General features: G+C 34.1%; 3 pseudogenes; all 3 read right to left on the reverse strand.

The window, feature by feature from the left end:
* Positions 1-2: 2 nt before the first annotated feature.
* Positions 3-5,865, reverse strand: LOC136233672 (cytochrome P450 724B1-like; annotated as a pseudogene).
* A 6,127-nt stretch (positions 5,866-11,992) lies between these two features.
* On the reverse strand, positions 11,993-15,140 carry LOC136233673 (cytochrome P450 724B1-like; annotated as a pseudogene).
* A 1,237-nt stretch (positions 15,141-16,377) lies between these two features.
* On the reverse strand, positions 16,378-20,758 carry LOC136233674 (cytochrome P450 724B1-like; annotated as a pseudogene).
* Positions 20,759-21,014: the final 256 nt, after the last annotated feature.

Raw genomic sequence — 21,014 nt, forward strand, 5'->3', positions numbered from 1 at the left:
ATTTATATTGTTTTTGAAGAATTACTTGCAAAAATAATAACAGCTGAGACAATGGGTAGCAAACCAATAACCATAACCAATATTATATCCATGGTATGCTTTTGCTCTAAAAAAAATTGGTATCCCTCTCTTCTGTTCTTGCTTTTTATAATACTCCACCAATTAGGAGAGTTGTTATCTATTATATCCCTTGCCTTTTCTGCCTAGATTTAAAAATAATAATAAAAAATGAATTATAACTGCTCTTTTCCTTTTCCAACTTTAACTAAACATTCTCAAAAGAAAAGAATGAACGAATATTTTTGTGTTCACTGTCTTTTTATTTAGGGATAAGGTACCAAAATAGGTCTAACGTTTTTGGGAATTACCAATTTAGGCTCAACGTTCAAAATAGCACCAATATAAGCTTAACGTTTACAACATAATATCAATTTAGGCTTAACGTTTACAATATAGCATTAATTTAGGCCCCACGTACAAAATAGCACCAATATAGGCTTAACGTTTACAAAATAATACGAATTTAAACTTAAGGTTTTACAAAATATATACAATTTAAGCTAAACGCCATAATTAAATTAATCATATTATATTCTTTCCCTATTAACTTTATATGTTATCTTTTTATTTAGTTCTATATTCTTATTTATTATAATACAATTAATTAGTATTCTTATCCATTAAAATCTTATATTCGTTTTTGATCAACCATTACATGACTACTAAATTTCATTGCTCATGTAATATATGCAAAATAAAAGTAATTGGATATCCACAAAATTTCGAACACTAACATGTATCAATATTATTTTAACTAGTGTTCAAAATATTAATGGAGTAAATATGTAATGTTTTATGATAAATGAATGCAACAAAATATAAAAATAATAAAAGATTATATTGAGGTATTATTTATGTTTATACTTTTGGGTAGGTTGGCCAAAAACAAATGTTTAGTAGTTGTGTTAGAGGTGCTCTGAAGATGAGAAAAGTTATTCCAACATTTGAGAAAACTAATTAATTGTATTATAATAAATAAGAAAATAGAACTAAATAAAAAAATAACGTATATAGTTAATAGGAAAAGAATATAATATGGTTAATTTAATTGTGACGTTTAGCTTAAATTAGATATATTTTGTAAACGTTAAGCTTAAATTCGTATTATTTTGTAAACGTTAAGCCTATATTGGTGCTATTTTGTACGTGAAGCCTAAATTGATGTTATATTGTAAAAGTTAAACCTAAATTGATATTATGTTGTAAACGTTAAGCCTATATTGGTGTTATTTTGAACGTTGGGCCTGAATTCGTACTTCCCCAAAAACCTTTAGCCTATTTTGGTACCTTATCCCATAAATTTATACATAATACTCCAGTAAGTAGGGAGTGGAAATGATTAACTTACAGTCCATCTCCAGGGATCAAAGTCGAAAGGGTTTTGAAGAAGGGATGTATCAAAATGTGCAGCTGCCAAAATCGGCAGAACTTTCCATCCTGAAGGAATCACACCTTGGGGAAAACGTATTAGTAGCTTATATGCCATGGGAAGGGAATTGTTCTATAGTCGATGCAGTAACAAAAATATCCATGGGCAATGAGTTTCGATATATTGGATATCTCGTATTCGAAAACTTGCAGTTCGTCATGTTAATCCTCCAGGACCCAAATAACTCGATTTTCTCTTGAATGTTATCAGTTCCGGTACGTAGACCAAATAATACGATACAAGCTTTCAGCGTCATAAACTTTTTTGTTTTCGCACTCTGGAATTCGCTAGTGAAGAAATGATTAAAAGGGTTGTATTTGCTAGGGAATTAAGAGTTCCTATCGTAATGCATTTTTCGGGGTCGCAAAGGGGTGTGGAAACACATAAAACTCTTGAACCGCAAGGAGGGGAATGCCGAAGGTAGGGCTAGTGGCTGAAGAATTGCATAAAAGAAGAAGAGTGACCTCATTTACGGAATAGGCATCGATAGCGAGGCCATTCTTTCAGACCAAAGAAAAATCCTTTCCCTCTTTGGTCTATGCCCAGTACGATTTGCGCTCGCGGTCGGGCAAACGTGCCACCATCGTCTAGTGGTCGCTGAGTCAAAAAAAAATTCTCTTCAATATATTGAAGGTTCATAGAAAAGAGGAGAGGTAGGTAAGCGGCTGGAAGAAAACATAGAATGTTTTATAGAATTTTCAAAATAATGCAAAAAAAAAAAAAATTAAGGACAAATTTGAACCAGTCAAACTCCTAAGCCAACATATTCTGATTGATTAGCTTTCTGGGTCACAGGGTGTTGCGATTGATGACTTTACTGCAGGTGTGCCCTCCCTTATCTTTTTTTGGAAATGAGAAACTTGCTCCAAGATACTCTGCAATGCAATGCAATTATTAGGCCCATACCATATCACCCCCGATAACCATATCATCTGACATCTATATAATTACCTTTGCATTTGACATCTTGAGTAGCTTTACGATGAACAAACTTCACGATATTCTCACATCTCATTGCTTCATTTATAACCTTGATAACTGGTGAATAACTCTTGATCGGATTCCTTCCCCGCGGGGGGCGCTGTTGGGATCGGCGGGGGAAGCTCCGATGCCTAAGTCAGTATATAGTAAATAGGAATAAACTGTAATGACAAAGTAGGGTTTAAGAGAGCATGAATGTGTACCTCAATAGCTTGGGATGCAAGCTATTTATAGTCGTATAGTCGTAACCCTCGGTAACTAGAAAGTCTCCATTAATGCCTCATTAATGGCGGTTACTGATCTTATTCAAGTATAACCGTTAGCTTATTAATGGGTTATTAGTTGCCTTTATTGAGGATCAGCTCAACCGTTCGACGGGCGGATCGAGGCATGATGGCGAGTCTCTCGTAGGTTTGACTACAGATAGCGTATGGAGGAATCTATGTGATCCGCCACTTTGATGGCTTGCTCGATACGCCCTAGCTTTCCTGGTCGTCCGAATACGCGGTCGTTTTGGTTAATATCCCTTTCAGTCCCATGGATAATATCTCGATGTTATCAGAAGCCCCCTCCAAAGTAACGTTAAAGTTCTTTAGGGCTTTTGCACTTCCTGGCGTGCTGTCATGATGCGTCGCATTAATTACCGCAGACCATTCATCGCACGACAGATGTCCTGGACACACAGCTCGAGGTAAGTGGCGGCACCTTCTTCAGACTCTTTCTTTCTCTTTCTTCCTCATTTCTTTTGATTTTGCAATGCAATTATTAGGCCCATACCATATCACCCCGATAACCATATCATCTGACATCTATATAATTACATTTGTATTTGACATCTTGAGTAACTTTAGGATGGACAAACTTCACGATATTCCCACATCTCATTGCTTCATTTATAACCTATATTTAAATTTCAAGGATTTGTAATAAGTTTAATATATGATATGAAATGAAATGAAATCAAAGTAATCTAATTACTTACATTTTGGGTGAACTCCATCTTTTGATAATCCTGGAAGTCCAAATATTTGTCTTGTTGGGCTTTGCTTTTTCTTATGGATTGATGTTCTTTCTTGAATGATTGAAAAGCAAGAGGTGAATATCCAATAAAGTAGACAATCAAAGAAATGAGAGTGGATGATGTCTCATAACCAGCAAGCAATATGTCTAACACAATGCTTACTTTCTCTTCATCACTTACTCCTCCTTTTGATAATATCACTTCTAAGAAATCTCCTTTTCTCTTCTTCTCTTCCTTTTATTATCTCTCCAACTGTGCTTGAAAGTCTTGCTCTTGCCTGTTGTTTGTTTTGTATTATTTAATACATTTTATCCCTACATATTATAATCAAACTATATATATATATGCATACATTGACTACTTTTGAATAGTGAGATCCAGGGAATTCTACTGGAAAAGATACAAATCCTTTCATGTATGTTAGAAAATCTTGTAATATCTTCAACGATAAAGGCTCTTCAGGCTCAATGCTCAAAAGTGTTTTCAGCATCAGATCAACTGCGAACTGTTTTAAATTATTCAACTCATAATAATTAAATTCAAATTATATTTTAATAGAATGACAATATATATATATATATACATACCTTTTTAACTTGTTTATGAAATGCAATTTCCTTGTAATCTTTCCATGAGTCCATCATTGAAAGAGCAATGTTTTGGAGAGAGTGAAGGAAGCTTGGATTGGATTTAGACATTGCACTGAAGCTGACAATTATACCTCTTAGCTTCCTGTGAAGCTCACCGGAGGTCATGAGTAATGATGAGGTTCCAAGAATGCCTTTCATGGCTTTTGGGTAACTGGCTGGGAATAACTTTTCTTCATTTTGAAGGATAAACAGGTTCAACTCATAATCACAAGAAACAATAGTAGCTGAACCAAATAGATGGCACTTGAATACTTTACCATACCTAGAGCACTGATCTTCCAAGAAGTTGGCCATGGAGGTTGATCTATGAGCCTTCAGAAACGAAAGAGTTTGACCAATAATAGGCCAACCCATATTTCCATTCGGTAGATTAATATTGTTTTTTGTTTTTGAAGAATTACTTGCAAAAACAATAACAGCTGAGATAATGGGCAAAAACCAATAACCATAACCAATATTGTATCCATGGTATGCTTTTGCTCTAAACAAATTGGTATCCCTCTCTTCTGTTCTTGCTTTTTATAATACTCCACCAATTAGGAGAGTTGTTATCTATTATATTCCTTGCCTTTTCTGCCTAGATTTAAATATAAAAATAAAAATAATAATATTATGTTGTAACGTTAAGCCTATAAACTTTATATGTTATCTTTTTATTTAGTTCTATATTCTTATTTATTATAATACAATTAATTAGTATTCTTGTCCATTAAAATCTTATATTCGTTTTTCATCAACCATTCCATGACTACTAAATTTCATTGCTCGTGTAATATATGCAAACTAAAAGTAATTGAATATCCACAAAATTTCGAACACTGACATGTATCAATATTATTTTAACTAGTGTTCAAAATATTAATGAAGTAAATATGTAATGTTTTATGATAAATGAATGCTACAAAATATAAAAATAGTAAAGGATTACATTGAGGTGTTATTTATGTTTATACTTTTGGGTTGGTTGGCCAAAAACAAAGGTTTAGTAGTTGTGTTAGATGTGCTATGGAGATGGGAAAAGTTATTCGAACATTTGAGAAAACCAGTGGCAGGATGAATCTGTTTCATGGACTATGAAATTATTTACCACACATATTATAATATTGCTATTTATTTATTTTTAAAATGAAAGAGGTGAAATAGAGGATAGGTTGACATTCTTCAACGCTAATGGCTCTTCTGGCTCAATGCTCAAAAGTGTTTTCAGCATCAGATCAAGTGCGAACTGTTTTAAATTATTCAACTCATAATAATTAAATTCAAATTATATTTTAATAGAATGACAATATATATATATATATACATACCTTTTTAACTTGTTTATGAAATGCAATTTCCTTGTAATCTTTCCATGAGTCCATCATTGAAAGAGCAATGTTTTGGAGAGAGTGAAGGAAGCTTGGATTGGATTTAGACATTGCACTGAAGCTCACAATTATACCTCTTAGCTTCCTGTGAAGCTCACCGGAGGTCATGAGTAATGATGAGGTTCCAAGAATGCCTTTCATGGCTTTTGGGTAACTGGCTGGGAATAACTTTTCTTCATTTTGAAGGATAAACAGGTTCAACTCATAATCACAAGAAACAATAGTAGCTGAACCAAATAGATGGCATTTGAATACTTTACCATACCTAGAGCACTGATCTTCCAAGAAGTTGGCCATGGAGGTTGATCTATGAGCCTTCAGAAACGAAAGAGTTTGACCAATAATAGGCCAACCCATATTTCCATTCGGTAGATTAATATTGTTTTTTGTTTTTGAAGAATTACTTGCAAAAACAATAACAGCTGAGATAATGGGCAAAAACCAATAACCATAACCAATATTGTATCCATGGTATGCTTTTGCTCTAAACAAATTGGTATCCCTCTCTTCTGTTCTTGCTTTTTATAATACTCCACCAATTAGGAGAGTTGTTATCTATTATATTCCTTGCCTTTTCTGCCTAGATTTAAAAATAATAATAAAAAATGAATTATAACTGCTCTTTTCCTTTTCCAACTTTAACTAAACATTCTCAAAAGAAAAGATTGAACAAATATTTTTATTTTCACTGTCTGTTCATTTAGGGATAAGGTGCTAAAATAGGCCTAAGGTTTTTGGGAATTACCAATTTAGGCTCAACGTTCAAAATAGCACCAATATAAGCTTAACGTTTATCAATTTAGGCTTAACGTTTACAATATAGCATCAATTTAGGTCTCACATACAAAATAGCACCAATATAGTCTTAACGTTTACAAAATAATACGAATTTAAACTTAAGGTTTTACAAAATATATACAATTTAAGCTAAACGTCATAATTAAATTAATTATATTATAATCTTTCCCTATTAACTTTATATGTTATCTTTTTATTTAGTTCTATATTCTTATTTATTATAATATAATTAATTAGTATTCTTGTCCATTAAAATCTTATATTCGTTTTTCATCAACCATTCCATGACTACTAAATTTCATTGCTCGTGTAATATATGCAAACTTGTTGTGCGGAATTAATGGAAGATAAATAAACAAGCAATCGAAAAACACAGATTTACGTGGTTCACCAACGTTGTGTTGGCTAGTCCACGGGCAGAAGGAGAATAGTATGATTAGGAGGCGAAAAATCGGATTACAATGATTATGTTATATAATGGGGTATTTATAATACCCAATCTAACCTAATACCACTAGGAACCCATGATCCTAATCCCACTAGGAACCCATGATCCCAATCCCAATCCAACTAGGAACCCATGATCCCAATCCAAGTAGGAACCCATTATCCTAATCCAATTAGGAATCCGAAACTTAATCCTACTCCGAATATGAAACGGGATATACTGATTCAAGGCATTACGACAAATCTCAACCTTGACTTGAATCCTCTTGAAAACATAACAGATGCACCCATGACAGTGCCAGATGAACAGACTTCTCCATCTGCCTCAGAGTCGCCCCCACAGGGCAACTAATAATCTCCGACGTTTAGCAAGTCCAAACAGTGTTGAAACTTGCTCTGTGGAACAAGCTTGGTAAACCTGTCAGCCAGATTGTCAGCAGTGCCTACCTTATTCACCTTGATTCTCTTCTCACTTCTCAGAAAATGATACCTCACATCTATATTGTTGGTCCTCTCATGATGAACCTGATCCTTGGCTAAACAGATTGCACTCAAGCTGTCACAATACACTGTAGCATGATCATGATGTAGACCAAGATCACTAACCAGTCCTTTAAGCCAAATCCCCTCCTTAGCAGCTTCAGTCAGTGCCATATACTCTGCTTCCATAGTAGACAAAGTCACTGTAGGCTACAAAGTAGCTTTCCAACTAACAACTGAGCCGCCAAGAGTTAAAACATAACCAGTCATAGATCTTCTACTGTCAACATCTCCAGCATAATCAGAGTCTGAAAAACCTGTCACCAAACACTCTGTATCACCTCCATAAATGAGACCAACATCAGATGTACCTTTTAGGTACCGAAAAATCCTCTTCACAGCTTGCCAATGCTCATTGCCAGGTTCACCTATAAACCTGCTAACAACACTAATAGACTGTGCAAGATCAGCTCTAGTGCAGACCATTGCATACATCAAGCTTCCTACTGCACTAGCATAGGGAACTCGAGACACGTACTCCTTCTCTTCAGCAGACTTAGGTGCAAAAGCAATAGACAGATGTGCACTTGCAGCACTAGGAGTATCTATGGGCTTTGCGGTAGACATGCCAAATCTTGACAAGATCTTCTGAATATAGCCCTTCTATGATAGAAAAAGTTTCCTTTTGCTTCTGTCCTTGTAAATCTCTATTCCCAGAATCTTCCGAGCTGCACCCAAATCCTTCATCTCGAACTCTACACTGAGAAGACCCTTCAACTTCTGAATGTCGTGCTTCTTCTTTATAGCTATCAACATGTCATCTACATACAACACCAGATAGATAAAAGACTCATCTTCCAGTTTATTGTAATAGACACAACAATCATATAGGCTCCTGGTGTAGCCCAGCTGCATCATGTAGCTGTCAAACCTCTTATACCACTGCCTGGGAGACTGCTTAAGTCCATACAAGGACTTCTTCAACTTGCAAACATAATTCTCCTTTCTAGGAATCTGGAAACCATCTGGTTGGGTCATGTAGATCTCTTCCTCCAAATCTCCATGCAGAAAGGCTATCTTTACATCAAGTTGCTCAAGCTCCAAATCCTGATGTGTAACTATAGCTAGCAACACTCTAATAGAGGTGTGTCTGACTACTGGTGAGAATATCTCATTATAATCCACTCCCTCTCTTTGATTGAAACCTCTAGCAACAACTCTAGCCTTATACTTGACTCCCTCTGCAGGTGATATCCCTTCCTTTATCTTGAGAACCCACTTGCAAGTCATAATCTTTCTCCCTAGAGGTGGTATGACTAAATCCCATGTTTGATTCTTATAAATGGACTCCATCTCATCTCCCATAGCAGCAAGCCATTTCTCAGAATCGATGCCTGAAACAGCTTCTTGGTAAGTTGATGGTTCACGAGTGTCCACCTCTTCAGCAACCTGTAGTGCATAGCCCACCATGTCCTCATACCTCTTAGGTGGCCTAACTCCAACCCTCCTTGGTCGATCTTAAGCTAAGCTACGATGTGTAGCTTCAGATGGTTGAGAAACTGATGGTGTAGACTCTGGCAGCTCTATTTTTGCTTCTAACTCTTGTTCTTTCGAGCCACTCTCACTCTGTATGACCTGAAACTCCACCTGTTTATCAATGCTATCAGTTTCTGTTGCAGTTGTAGGCTTCATAATGGGTCTAAGCACAAATTTTTCGTCAAAGACTACATTTCTGCTCAAAATGACCCTTTTCTCTGATGGAGACCAGATCCTGAAGCCTTTAACTCCATCTCCATAGCCTACGAACACTCCTTTCTTGGCTCTTGGCTCTAGCTTACCCTCATTAACATGATAATAAACTGTGCACCCAAAAGCTTTCAAATTTGAGTAATCAGCAACCTTTCCTGACCATATTTCTGTAGGCGTCTTGAGTTGTATGCCGGTGTGTGGTCCGCGGTTAATCAGATAACATGATGTGTTCACCGCTTCAGCCCAGAATCTTCTTTCTAACCCAGCATTAGAGAGCATGCACTTCACTCTCTCCAGTAATGTCTGGTTCATTCGTTTAGCTACACCATTCTGTTGTGGTGTATTCCTGACTGTGTGATGCCGAGCAATCCCTTCATCCTTACAGAACTGATCAAACTCAGACGAACAGAATTCCAGACCATTATCAGTTCGTAGCCTCTTTATCTTCTTTCCTTCTTGATTTTCCACCAATGCTTTCCACTGCTTGAAATTCTTGAAAGCTTCACTTTTATGCTTCATCATGATAACCCAAGTCATCCTTGAATAATCATCAATCAGAGACATAAAATATATGTGACCTCCCAAAGACTCAACTCGAGATGGACCCCAACAATCAGAGTGGATGTAATCAAGTGTGTCTTTTGTTATGTGAATAGCTTTGGGAAACTTGCTGCGATGTAGTTTCCCAAAGACACAGTGTTCACAAAGCTCCAAACTTTTGACCTTATGACCATCAAGAAGATCATCCTTTGATAGAATCTGCATCCCTCTTTCGCCCATATGACTAAGTCTCATATGCCATATCTTTGTCTTATCCTCCTGGTCAATCTCTGACGATGCAGCATTAGCTGAACCTGTAACAGTGGAACCTTGCAGGAAATACAAAGTACCATGCTTCACAATTTCAGAATCACATCAGAACCTTTATAGACATGTAGAACTCCATCTTTTCCTGACCAGCTGAGACCCCTGCTGTCTAACAGACTCAGAGATATCAGATTCTTCATAATCAACGGAATATGCCTGACTTCGTTCAACGTGCAGAACTTACCATCATGTGTCCTCAACTTGATCGAGCCTATTCCAACTGCTTTGCAGACATGACTATTAGCCATTGAAATGCTACCTCCATCTACCTGCTTATAAGTTGAAAACCACTCTCTCCTTGGACAAATATGATAAGATGCTCCTGAATCAAGAACCCACACATCAGAGTGATGAGTGTTCCCATCAGTAACTAGAGCAATATCATTTTTAGAGCTGCTGTCGCCATCTGCTACAGCAGCAGAACCTGGTTGATTTTCTGATTTCTTCTTCTTCTTTGGACAATCAGTTTTCCAATGTCCTTTCTCCTTACAGTAATTACAGGCGTCGTCTGGCTTAGGGACCCTTTGAGAATGGCTTTTTAGACTTCTTCTTTCCACCGTTTCCCTTTCCCTTACTGCCGCTGGCAAACAGTCCAGAGGCCTGATTATCTGCACCTGTATTGCTCACCTTATGGCGCAACTCTCTGCTATGAAGAGATGACCTAACTTCTTCCAGAGTCACAGAATCTTTATCAACAATAAATGATTGAACAAAATTCTCATATGAAAGCGGTAAAGACACCAACAGAATCAAAGCAGCATCTTCATCTTCAATTTTCACATCAATATTACTTAATTCTAGTAATAATGTGTTCAACTGATCTAAATGATCCCTGAGTTGCGTACCTTCCTGCATTCGCAGGCCAAACAGACGTTGTTTCAGAAGAAGTTTGTTCGTTAGAGATTTCGTCATGTATAAGCTCTCTAACTTCATCCACAGACCGGCAGCAGTCTCTTCGTCTGAGACCTCAGTGATGACATCATCTGCGAGGCACAACATAATTGTCGAATGTGCCTTTTCTTCCAGAATCGTCATCTCAGCAGTGACTTCTCCCGTTGCCTTCTTCAACGACGTCCATAGACCTTGTTGTTTTAACAAAGCCCGCATCTTGATCTGCCATATACTGAAACTATTTCTCCCAGTAAACTTTTTGATTTTCACGTTCATCGCAGACATCTTTCTCTCAAAAAAACAAAACCCCTCATCGGAAACCGAAAGCTCTAATACCAGTTGTGCGGAATTAATGAAAGATAAATAAACAAGCAATCGAAAAATACAAATTTACGTAGTTCACCAACGTTATGTTGGCTAGTCCACGGGCAGAAGGAGAATAGTATTATTAGGAGGCGAAAAATCGGATTACAATGATTAGGTTACATAATGGGGTATTTATAATACCCAATCTAACCTAATCCCACTAGGAACCCATGATCCTAATCCCACTAGGAACCTATGATCCCAATCCCAATCCAACTAGGAACCCACGATCACAATCCAACTAGGAACCCATGATCCTAATCCAACTATAGGAATCGGAAACCCAATCTTACTCCGAATAGGAAACGAGATATACTGATTCAAGGCATTACGATAAAACTAAAAGTAATTGAATATCCACAAAATTTCGAACACTGACATGTATCAATATTATTTTAACTAGTGTTCAAAATATTAATGGAGTAAATATGTAATGTTTTATGATAAATGAATGCTATAAAATATAAAAATAGTAAAAGATTATATTGAGGTGTTATTTATGTTTATACGTTTGGGTAGGTTGGCCAAAAACAAAGGTTTAGTAGTTGTGTTAGAGGTGCTATGAAGATGAGAAAAGTTATTCCAACATTTGAGAAAACCAGTGGCAGGATGAATCCGTTTCATGGACTATGAAATTATTTACCACAGATATTATAATATTGCTATTTATTTATTTTTAAAATGAAAGAGGTGAAATAGAGGACATGTTGACATTCCTAATGAAAAACGCGACACCTAAACCAGAATATTATTAATTAAAACAAAAGATAACAAATATAGTTTTTTTAATTCATTAAAGGATATAGAAATGACATATTTCATACTGTAAAATAAAATGAGAATGACTGTGTCTTCATTTTCTTGTTCATGAACTCGAACTCGTCTTTTAGAGAAGATGTTCCGCTTCAATTTCGATCAGTAAGCCTCGCTGGAATTCCACGCATGGATAAGCCATTGGAAAATCATCTGGTTTTACTTTCCACCTGCAATTTAAAAAAAATAAAAATCTAATATCCAAGAGTGTGATTGCATCAATTGATGTGACTTAGAGAGACATATATAATGTTAATTGCTAATAAAACATTACCTATAATTAAGGACAAGATGATGAAGAAAAAATGCAGTTTCAACTTTAGCTAGCTCGGCCCCCAGATACAGTCGTGGTCCTCCACCAAATGGCTTTATCACCTTTTTGCTATTCTATCAATTTAATTTAATTTAATCAAATAAATTTAAGGATAAGGTATCAAAATAGGTCTAAGGTTTTTTGGGAAGTACTAATTTAGGCTCAACGTTCAAATTAGCACCAATATAGGCTTAAAGTTTACAACATAATATCAATTTAGGCTTAACGTTTACAATATAGTATCAATTTAGGCCCCACGTACAAAATAGCACCAATATAGACTTAACGTTTATAAAATAATACGAATTTAAGCTTAACGTTTACAAAATATATACAATTTAAGCTAAACGTCATAATTAAATTAACCTTATTATATTCTTTTCCATATTAACTTTATATGTTATCTTTTTATTTAGTTCTATATTCTTATTTATTATAATACAATTAATTAGTATTCTTACCCATTAAGATCTTATATTTGTTTTTCATTAACCATTCCATGACTACTAAATTTCATTGCTCATGTAATATGTGCAAACTAAAAGTAATTGAATATCCACAATATTTCGAACACTAACATATATCAATATTATTTTAACTAGTGTTTGTAAATATTGTGGATATTCAATTACTTTTAGTTTGCATATATTACATGAGCCATGGAATTTAGGAGTCATGGAATGGTTAATGAAAAACAAATATAAGGTTTTTTTTTGGTAGAGAACGAATATAAGGTTTTAATATGCAAGAATACTAATTAAATGTATTATAATAAATAAGAAAATAGAACTAAATAAAAAAATAACGTATAAAGTTAATAGGAAAAGAATATAATATGGTTAATTTAATTGTGACGTTTAGCTTAAATTTGATATATTTTGTAAACGTTAAGCTTAAATTCGTATTATTTTGTAAACGTTAAGCCTATATTGGTGCTATTTTATACGTGAAGCCTGAATTGATGCTATATTGTGAAGGTTAAGCCTAAATTGATATTATGTTGTAAACGTTAAGCCTATATTGGTGCTATTTTGAACGTTGAGCCTGAATTCGTACTTCCCCAAAAACCTTAAGCCTATTTTGGTACCTTATCCCATAAATTTATACATAATACTCCAGTAAGTAGGGAGTAGAAATGATTAACTTACAGTCCATCTCCAGGGATCAAAATCGAAAGGGTTTTGATGAAGGGATGTATCAAAATGTGCAGCTGCCAAAATCGGCAGAACTTTCCATCGTGAAGGAATCACATACACTGCAATGCAATGCAATTATTAGGCCCATGCCATATCACCCCATAACCATATCATCTGACATCTATATAATTACCTTTGTATTTGACATCTTGAGTAGCTTTACGATGGACAAACTTCACGATATTCCCACATCTCATTGCTTCATTTACAACCTATATTTAAATTTCAAGGATTTGTAATAAGTTTAATATATGATATGAAATGAAATGAAATCAAAGTAATATAATTACTTACATTTTGGGTGAACTCCATCTTTTGATAATCCTGGAAGTCCAAATATTTGTTTTGTTGGGCTTTGCTTTTTCTTATGGATTGATGTTCTTTCTTGAATGATTGAAAAGCAAGAGGTGAATGTCCAAGAAAGTAGACAATCAAAGAAATGAGAGTGGATGATGTCTCATAACCAGCAAGAAATATGTCTAACACAATGCTTACTTTCTCTTCATCACTTACCCCTTCTTTTGATAATATCACTTCTAAGAAATCACCTTTTCTTCTTTTCTCTTTTTCTCTTCCTTTTATTATCTCTCCAACTGTGCTTGAAAGTCTTGCTCTTGCCTGTTGTTTGTTTTGTATTATTTAATACCTTTTATCCCTACATATTATAATCAAATATATATATATGCATACCTTGACTGCTTTTGAATAGTGAGATCCAGGGAATTCTACTGGCAAAGACACAAATCCTTTCATGTATGTTAGAAAATCTTGTAATATCTTCAACGCTAATGGCTCTTCAGGCTCAATGCTCAAAAGTGTTTTCAGCATCAGATCAAGTGCGAACTGTTTTAAATTATTCAACTCATAATAATTAAATTCAAATTATATTTTAATAGAATGACAATATATATATATATATATATATATAAATACCTTTTTAACTTGTTTATGAAATGCAATTTCCTTGTAATCTTTCCATGAGTCCATCATTGAAAGAGCAATGTTTTGGAGAGAGTGAAGGAAGCTTGGATTGGATTTAGACATTGCACTGAAGCTGACAATTATACCTCTTAGCTTCCTGTGAAGCTCACCGGTGGTCATGAGTAAGGATGAGGTTCCAAGAATGCCTTTCATGGCTTTTGGGTAATTGGCTGGGAATAACTTTTCTTCATTTTGAAGGATAAACAGGTTCAACTCATAATCACAAGAAACAATAGTAGCTGAACCAAATAGATGGCACTTGAATACTTTACCATACCTAGAGCACTGATCTTCCAAGAAGTTGGCATGGAGGTTGATCTATGAGCCTTCAGAAACAAAAGAGTTTGACCAATAATAGGCCAACCCATATTTCCATTCGGTAGATTAATACTCCCTCCATTCCATTATATAGCAAATTAGTTTTTTCCCTAAATATAAGTCATTCTAGGATTCCAATGCTTATTGCCCAATAGTGACATGAGAGAGAATTATTTTTTGTATTTGTACATGTGTTTTTTAATATTCCAATACTTATTGCCAAAGAGTGATATGAGAGAGAATTTTTTTTAGTTAACCAATATATTTCTTAATTTGTGTGAAATACTCTAGAATGACTTATATAATGGAATGAAGGGGGTATTGTTTTTTGTTTTTGAAGAATTACTTGCAAAAACAATAACAGCCGAGACAACGGGCAGCAAACCAATAACCATAACCAATATTGTATCCATGGTATGCTTTTGCTCTAAACAAATTGGTATCCCTCTCTTCTGTTCTTGCTTTTTATAATACTCCACCAATTAGGAGAGTTGTTATCTATTATATTCCTTGCCTTTTCTGCCTAGATTTAAAAATAATAATAAAAAATGAATTATAACTGCTCCTTTCCTTTTCCAACTTTAACTAAACATTCTCCAAAAGAAAAGAATGAACGACTATTTTTGTTTTCACTGTCTTTTTATTTAGGGATAAGGTACCAAAATAGGCCTAAGGTTTTTGGGAATTACCAATTTAGGCTCAACGTTTAAAATACCACCAATATAAGCTTAACGTTTACAACATAATATCAATTTAGGCTTAATGTTTACAATATAGCATCAATTTAGGCTTCACGTACAAAATAGCACCAATATAGGCTTAACGTTTACAAAATAATACGAATTTAAACTTCAGGTTTTACAAAATATATACAATTTAAGCTAAACGTCATAATTAAATTAATCATATTATATTCTTTCCCTATTAACTTTATATGTTATCTTTTTATTTAGTTCTATATTCTTATTTTTTATAATACAATTAATTAGTATTCTTGTCCATTAAAATCTTATATTCGTTTTTCATCAACAATTCCATGACTACTAAATTTCATTGCTCGTGTAATATATTCAAACTAAAAGCAATTGAATATCCACAAAATTTCGAACACTGACATGTATCAATATTATTTTAACTAGTGTTCAAAATATTAATGAAGTAAATATGTAATGTTTTATGATAAATGAATGCTACAAAATATAAAAATAGTAAAGGATTATATTGAGGTGTTATTTATGTTTATACTTTTGGGTAGGTTGGCCAAAAACAAAGGTTTAATTAGTAGTTGTGTTAGAGGTGCTCTGAAGATGGGAAAAGTTATTCCAACATTTGAGAAAACCAGTGGCAGGATGAATCCGTTTCATGGACTATGAAATTATTTACCACACATATTATAATATTGCTATTTATTTATTTTTAAAATGAAAGAGGTGAAATAGAGGATAGGTTGACATTCTTAATGAAAAATGCGACCCCTAAACCAGAATATTATTAATTAAAACAAAAGATAACAAACATAGTTTTTTTAATTCATTAAAAGGATATAGAAATGACATATTTCATACTGTAAAATAAAATGAGAATTACTGTGTCTTCATTTTCTTGTTCATGAACTCGAACTCGTCTTTTAGAGAAGATGTTCCGCTTCAATTACCAGCGCTGGAATTACACGTATGGATAAGCCATTGGAAAATCATCTGGTTTTACTTTCCACTTGTAATTAAAAAAAAAATTAAAAATCTAATGCCCAAGAGTGTGATTGCAGCAATTGATGTGACTTAGAGAGATATATATAATGTTAATTGCTAATAAAACATTACCTATAATTAAGGACAAGATGATGAAGAAAATATGCAGTTTCAACTTTAGCTAGCTCGGCCCCCGGACACAGTCGTGGTCCTCCACCAAATGGCATTATCACCTTTTTGCTATTCTGTCAATTTAATTTAATTTAATCAAATAAATTTAAGGATAAGGTATTAAAATAGGTCTAAGGTTTTTGGGGAAGTACTAATTTAGGCTCAATGTTCAAAATAGCACCAATATAGGCTTAACGTTTACAACATAATATTAATTTAGGCTTAACGTTTACAATATAGTATCAATTTAGGCCTCACGTACAAAATAGCACCAATATAGGCTTAACGTTTACAAAATAATACGAATTTAAGCTTAACGTTTACAAAATATATACAATTTAAACTAAACGTCATAATTAAATTAACCATATTATATTCTTTTCCATGTTAATTTTATATTTTTATATGTTATCTTTTTATTTAGTTCTATATTCTTTTTTGAGGTCATGGGTTCAAACCACATTAAGCTCATTTTTTGTTGTTTCTGCCTCGCTAATACAGAAACGACTGATCATATTTTCGTGGGCTGTGGTTTTGCAAGCTCTCTCTGGGAAGCTATCGGGATGTGCTTTGGTAGAAGAACTCAGTCCGCAAACACACTTCAAGACAGGATGAAATACGCCTTTGGAATGCGTTACTGCGCTTTGGCAGAGTGCCATTATCCATGTTATCTGGATTATATGGCGTCTTCGAAATGATTTTGTGCATGATGGCGTCACCCCTTCTCTCTTTGTAGCTCTTGGCAGCCTGTGGAATCATATTAAGCGAGCTGACAGCTTAAACTCCGGAACAATTTGGAACTCGGCGGTTGAAAAGCAGGTCCTTTCAAATCTATCAATTGCTCCTCGGCTTCACAAGGCGCCGAAAACTTTGCCGGTCCGTTGGCAACGCCCTCCGGAGGGCTGGATTAAATCCAATACGGACGGTTCAGTTATGAATGGAACAGCAGGTTATGGAGGAATATTTCGTGATAATTTTGGTCTACCGGTGGGTGCGTTTACATCTCCGACATCGCTTCCCTTCGCTCATCTGGTAGAACTGAAAGCCGCTATCTGTGCAGTAAACTTCGCGTTTGAGAAGGGCTGGACACGTCTTTGGCTTGAGAGTGATTCCGCTTACGTTGTTTACATGATGCGGTTCAGAAAGAGAAAAGTTCCTTGGGTTCTGAGATGGGATTGGGATGACTGTTTGAGCCAATTAGAGCAGATGCAGGTAGTGACATCTCATGTGTATCGTGAAGGCAACAAAGCCGCACAATGTTTGGCCAATCTAGGACGACTAAGCTCGGAAATCAACTGGTGGGAATCCCCGCCTACAGCTTGTTTGGAATTTATCAATGAGAACATAAACAACCGTACTGTTTTTCGGTTTGTTTAGATCTTTTTTCGCGTTGTATTACCATTTTTTCTTTCTCTCTTATTAATAAAGCGGGTTCGGGTGTCTTGGAGTAGCAGTGGGTGCCAACCTAGTTGGGATTCTCTGTTCTGAGGCGCTCCTCCTAGTTTCATTCAAAAAAAACAATTAATTAGTATTCTTGCTCATTAAGATCTTATATTTATTTTTCATTAACCATTCCATGACTACTGAATTTTATTGCTCATGTAATATGTGCAAACTAAAAGTAATTGAATATCACAATATTTTCAAACACTTGTTTGAAACTATTGTGGATATTCAATTACTTTTAGTTTGCATATATTACATGAGCCATGGAATTTAGGAGTCATGAAATGGTTAATGAAAAACAAATATAAGGTTTTCTTTTGTTGGTAGAGAACGAATATAAGGTTTTAATATACAAGAATACTAATTAATTGTATTATAATAAATAAGAAAATAGAACTAAATAAAAAAAATAACGTATAAAGTTAATAGGAAAAGAATATAATAGGGTTAATTTAATTGTGACGTTTAGCTTAAATTTTATATATTTTGTAAACGTTAAACTTAAATTCGTATTATTTTGTAAACGTTAAGCCTATATTGGTGCTATTTTGTACGTGAATCCTAAATTGATGCTATATTGTAAACGTTAAACCTAAATTGATATTATGTTGTAAACGTTAAGCCGATATTGGTGCTATTTTGAACGTTAAGCCTGAATTCGTACTTCCCCAAAAACCTTAAGCCTATTTTGGTACCTTATCCCATAAATTTATACATAATACTCCAGTAAGTATGGAGTGGAAATGATTAACTTACAGTCCATCTCCAGGGATCAAAGTCGAAAGGGTTTTGATGAAGGGATGTATCAAAATGTGCAGCTGCTAAAATCGGCAGAACTTTCCATCCTGAAGGAATCACATACTCTGCAATGCAATGCAATTATTAGGCCCATACCATATCACCCCGATAACCATATCATCTGACATCTATATAATTATCTTTGTATTGACATCTTGAGTAGCTTTATGATGGACAAACTTCACGATATTCCCACATCTCATTGCTTCATTTATAACCTATATTTAAATTTCAAGGATTTGTAATAAGTTTAATATATGATATGAAGCCAAATGAAATCAAAGTAATATAATTACTTACATTTTGGGTGAACTCCATCTTTTGATAATCCTGGAAGTTCAAATATTTGTCTTGTTGGGCTTTGCTTTTTCTTATGGATTGATGTTCTTTCTTGAATGATTGAAAAGCAAGAGGTGAATGTCCAAGAAAGTAGACAATCAAAGAAATGAGAGTGGATGATGTCTCATAACCAAAGCAATATGTCTAACACAATGCTTACTTTCTCTTCATCACTTGCTCTTTCTTTTGATAATATCACTTCTAAGAAATCTCCTTTTCTCCTTTTCTCTTCTTCTCTTCCTTTTATTATCTCTCCAACTATGCTTGAAAGTCTTGCTCTTGCCTGTTGTTTGTTTTGTATTATTTAATACCTTTTATCCCTACATATTATAATCAAACTATATATATATATATATATATATATATATATATATATATATATATATATATATATGCATACCTTGACTGCTTTTGAATAGTGAGATCTAGGGAATTCTACTGGCAAAGACACAAATCCTTTCATGTATGTTAGAAAATCTTGTAATATCTTCAACGCTAATGGCTCTTCCGGCTCAATGCTCAAAAGTGTTTTCAGCATCAGATCAAGTGCGAACTGTTTTAAATTATTCAACTCATAATAATTAAATTCAAATTATATTTTAATAGAATGACAATATATATATATATATATATACATACCTTTTTAACTTGTTTATGAAATGCAATTTCCTTGTAATCTTTCCATGAGTCCATCATTGAAAGAGCAATGTTTTGGAGAGAGTGAAGGAAGCTTGGATTGGATTTAGACATTGCACTGAAGCTGACAATTATACCTCTTAGCTTCCTGTGAAGCTCACCGGAGGTCATGAGTAATGATGAGGTTCCAAGAATGCCTTTCATGGCTTTTGGGTAACTGGCTGGGAATAACTTTTCTTCATTTTGAAGGATAAACAGGTTCAACTCATAATCACAAGAAACAATAGTAGTTGAACCAAATAGATGGCACTTGAATACTTTACCATACCTAGAGCACTGATCTTCCAAGAAGTTGGCCATGGAGGTTGATCTATGAGCCTTCAGAAACGAAAGAGTTTGACCAATAATAGGCCAACCCATATTTCCATTCGGTAGATTAATATTGTTTTTTGTTTTTGAAGAATTACTTGCAAAAACAATAACAGCTGAGACAATGGGCAAAAACCAATAACCATAACCAATATTGTATCCATGGTATGCTTTTGCTCTAAAAAAATTGGTATCCCTCTCTTCTGTTCTTGCTTTTTATAATACTCCACCAATTAGGAGAGTTGTTATCTATTATATTCCTTGCATTTTCTGCCTAGATTTAAAAATAATAATAAAAAATGAATTATAACTTCTCTTTTACTTTTCCAACTTTAACTAAACATTCTCAAAAGAAAAGAATGAACGAATATTTTTGTTTTCATTGTCTTTTTATTTAGGGATAAGGTACCAAATATAAGCTTAACGTTTACAACATAATATCAATTTAGGCTTAACGTTTACAATATAGCATCAATTTAGGCCCCACGTACAAAATAGCACCAATATAGGCTTAACGTTTACAAAATAATACGAATTTAAACTTAAGGTTTTACAAAATATATACAATTTAAGCGAAACGCCATAATTAAATTTATCATATTATATTCTTTCCCTATTAACTTTATATGTTATCTTTTTATTTAGTTCTATATTCTTATTTATTATAATACAATTAATATTCTTGTCCATTAAAATCTTATATTCGTTTTTCATCAACCATTACATGACTACTAAAGTTCATTGCTCGTGTAATATATGCAAAATAAAAGTAATTGGATATCAACAAAATTTCGAACACTGACATGTATCAATATTATTTTAACTAGTGTTCAAAATATT

The sequence above is a fragment of the Euphorbia lathyris genome, chromosome 6 (genome assembly GCF_963576675.1).
Source record: "Euphorbia lathyris chromosome 6, ddEupLath1.1, whole genome shotgun sequence".
In the NCBI taxonomy this organism is placed as follows: Eukaryota; Viridiplantae; Streptophyta; class Magnoliopsida; order Malpighiales; family Euphorbiaceae; genus Euphorbia; species Euphorbia lathyris.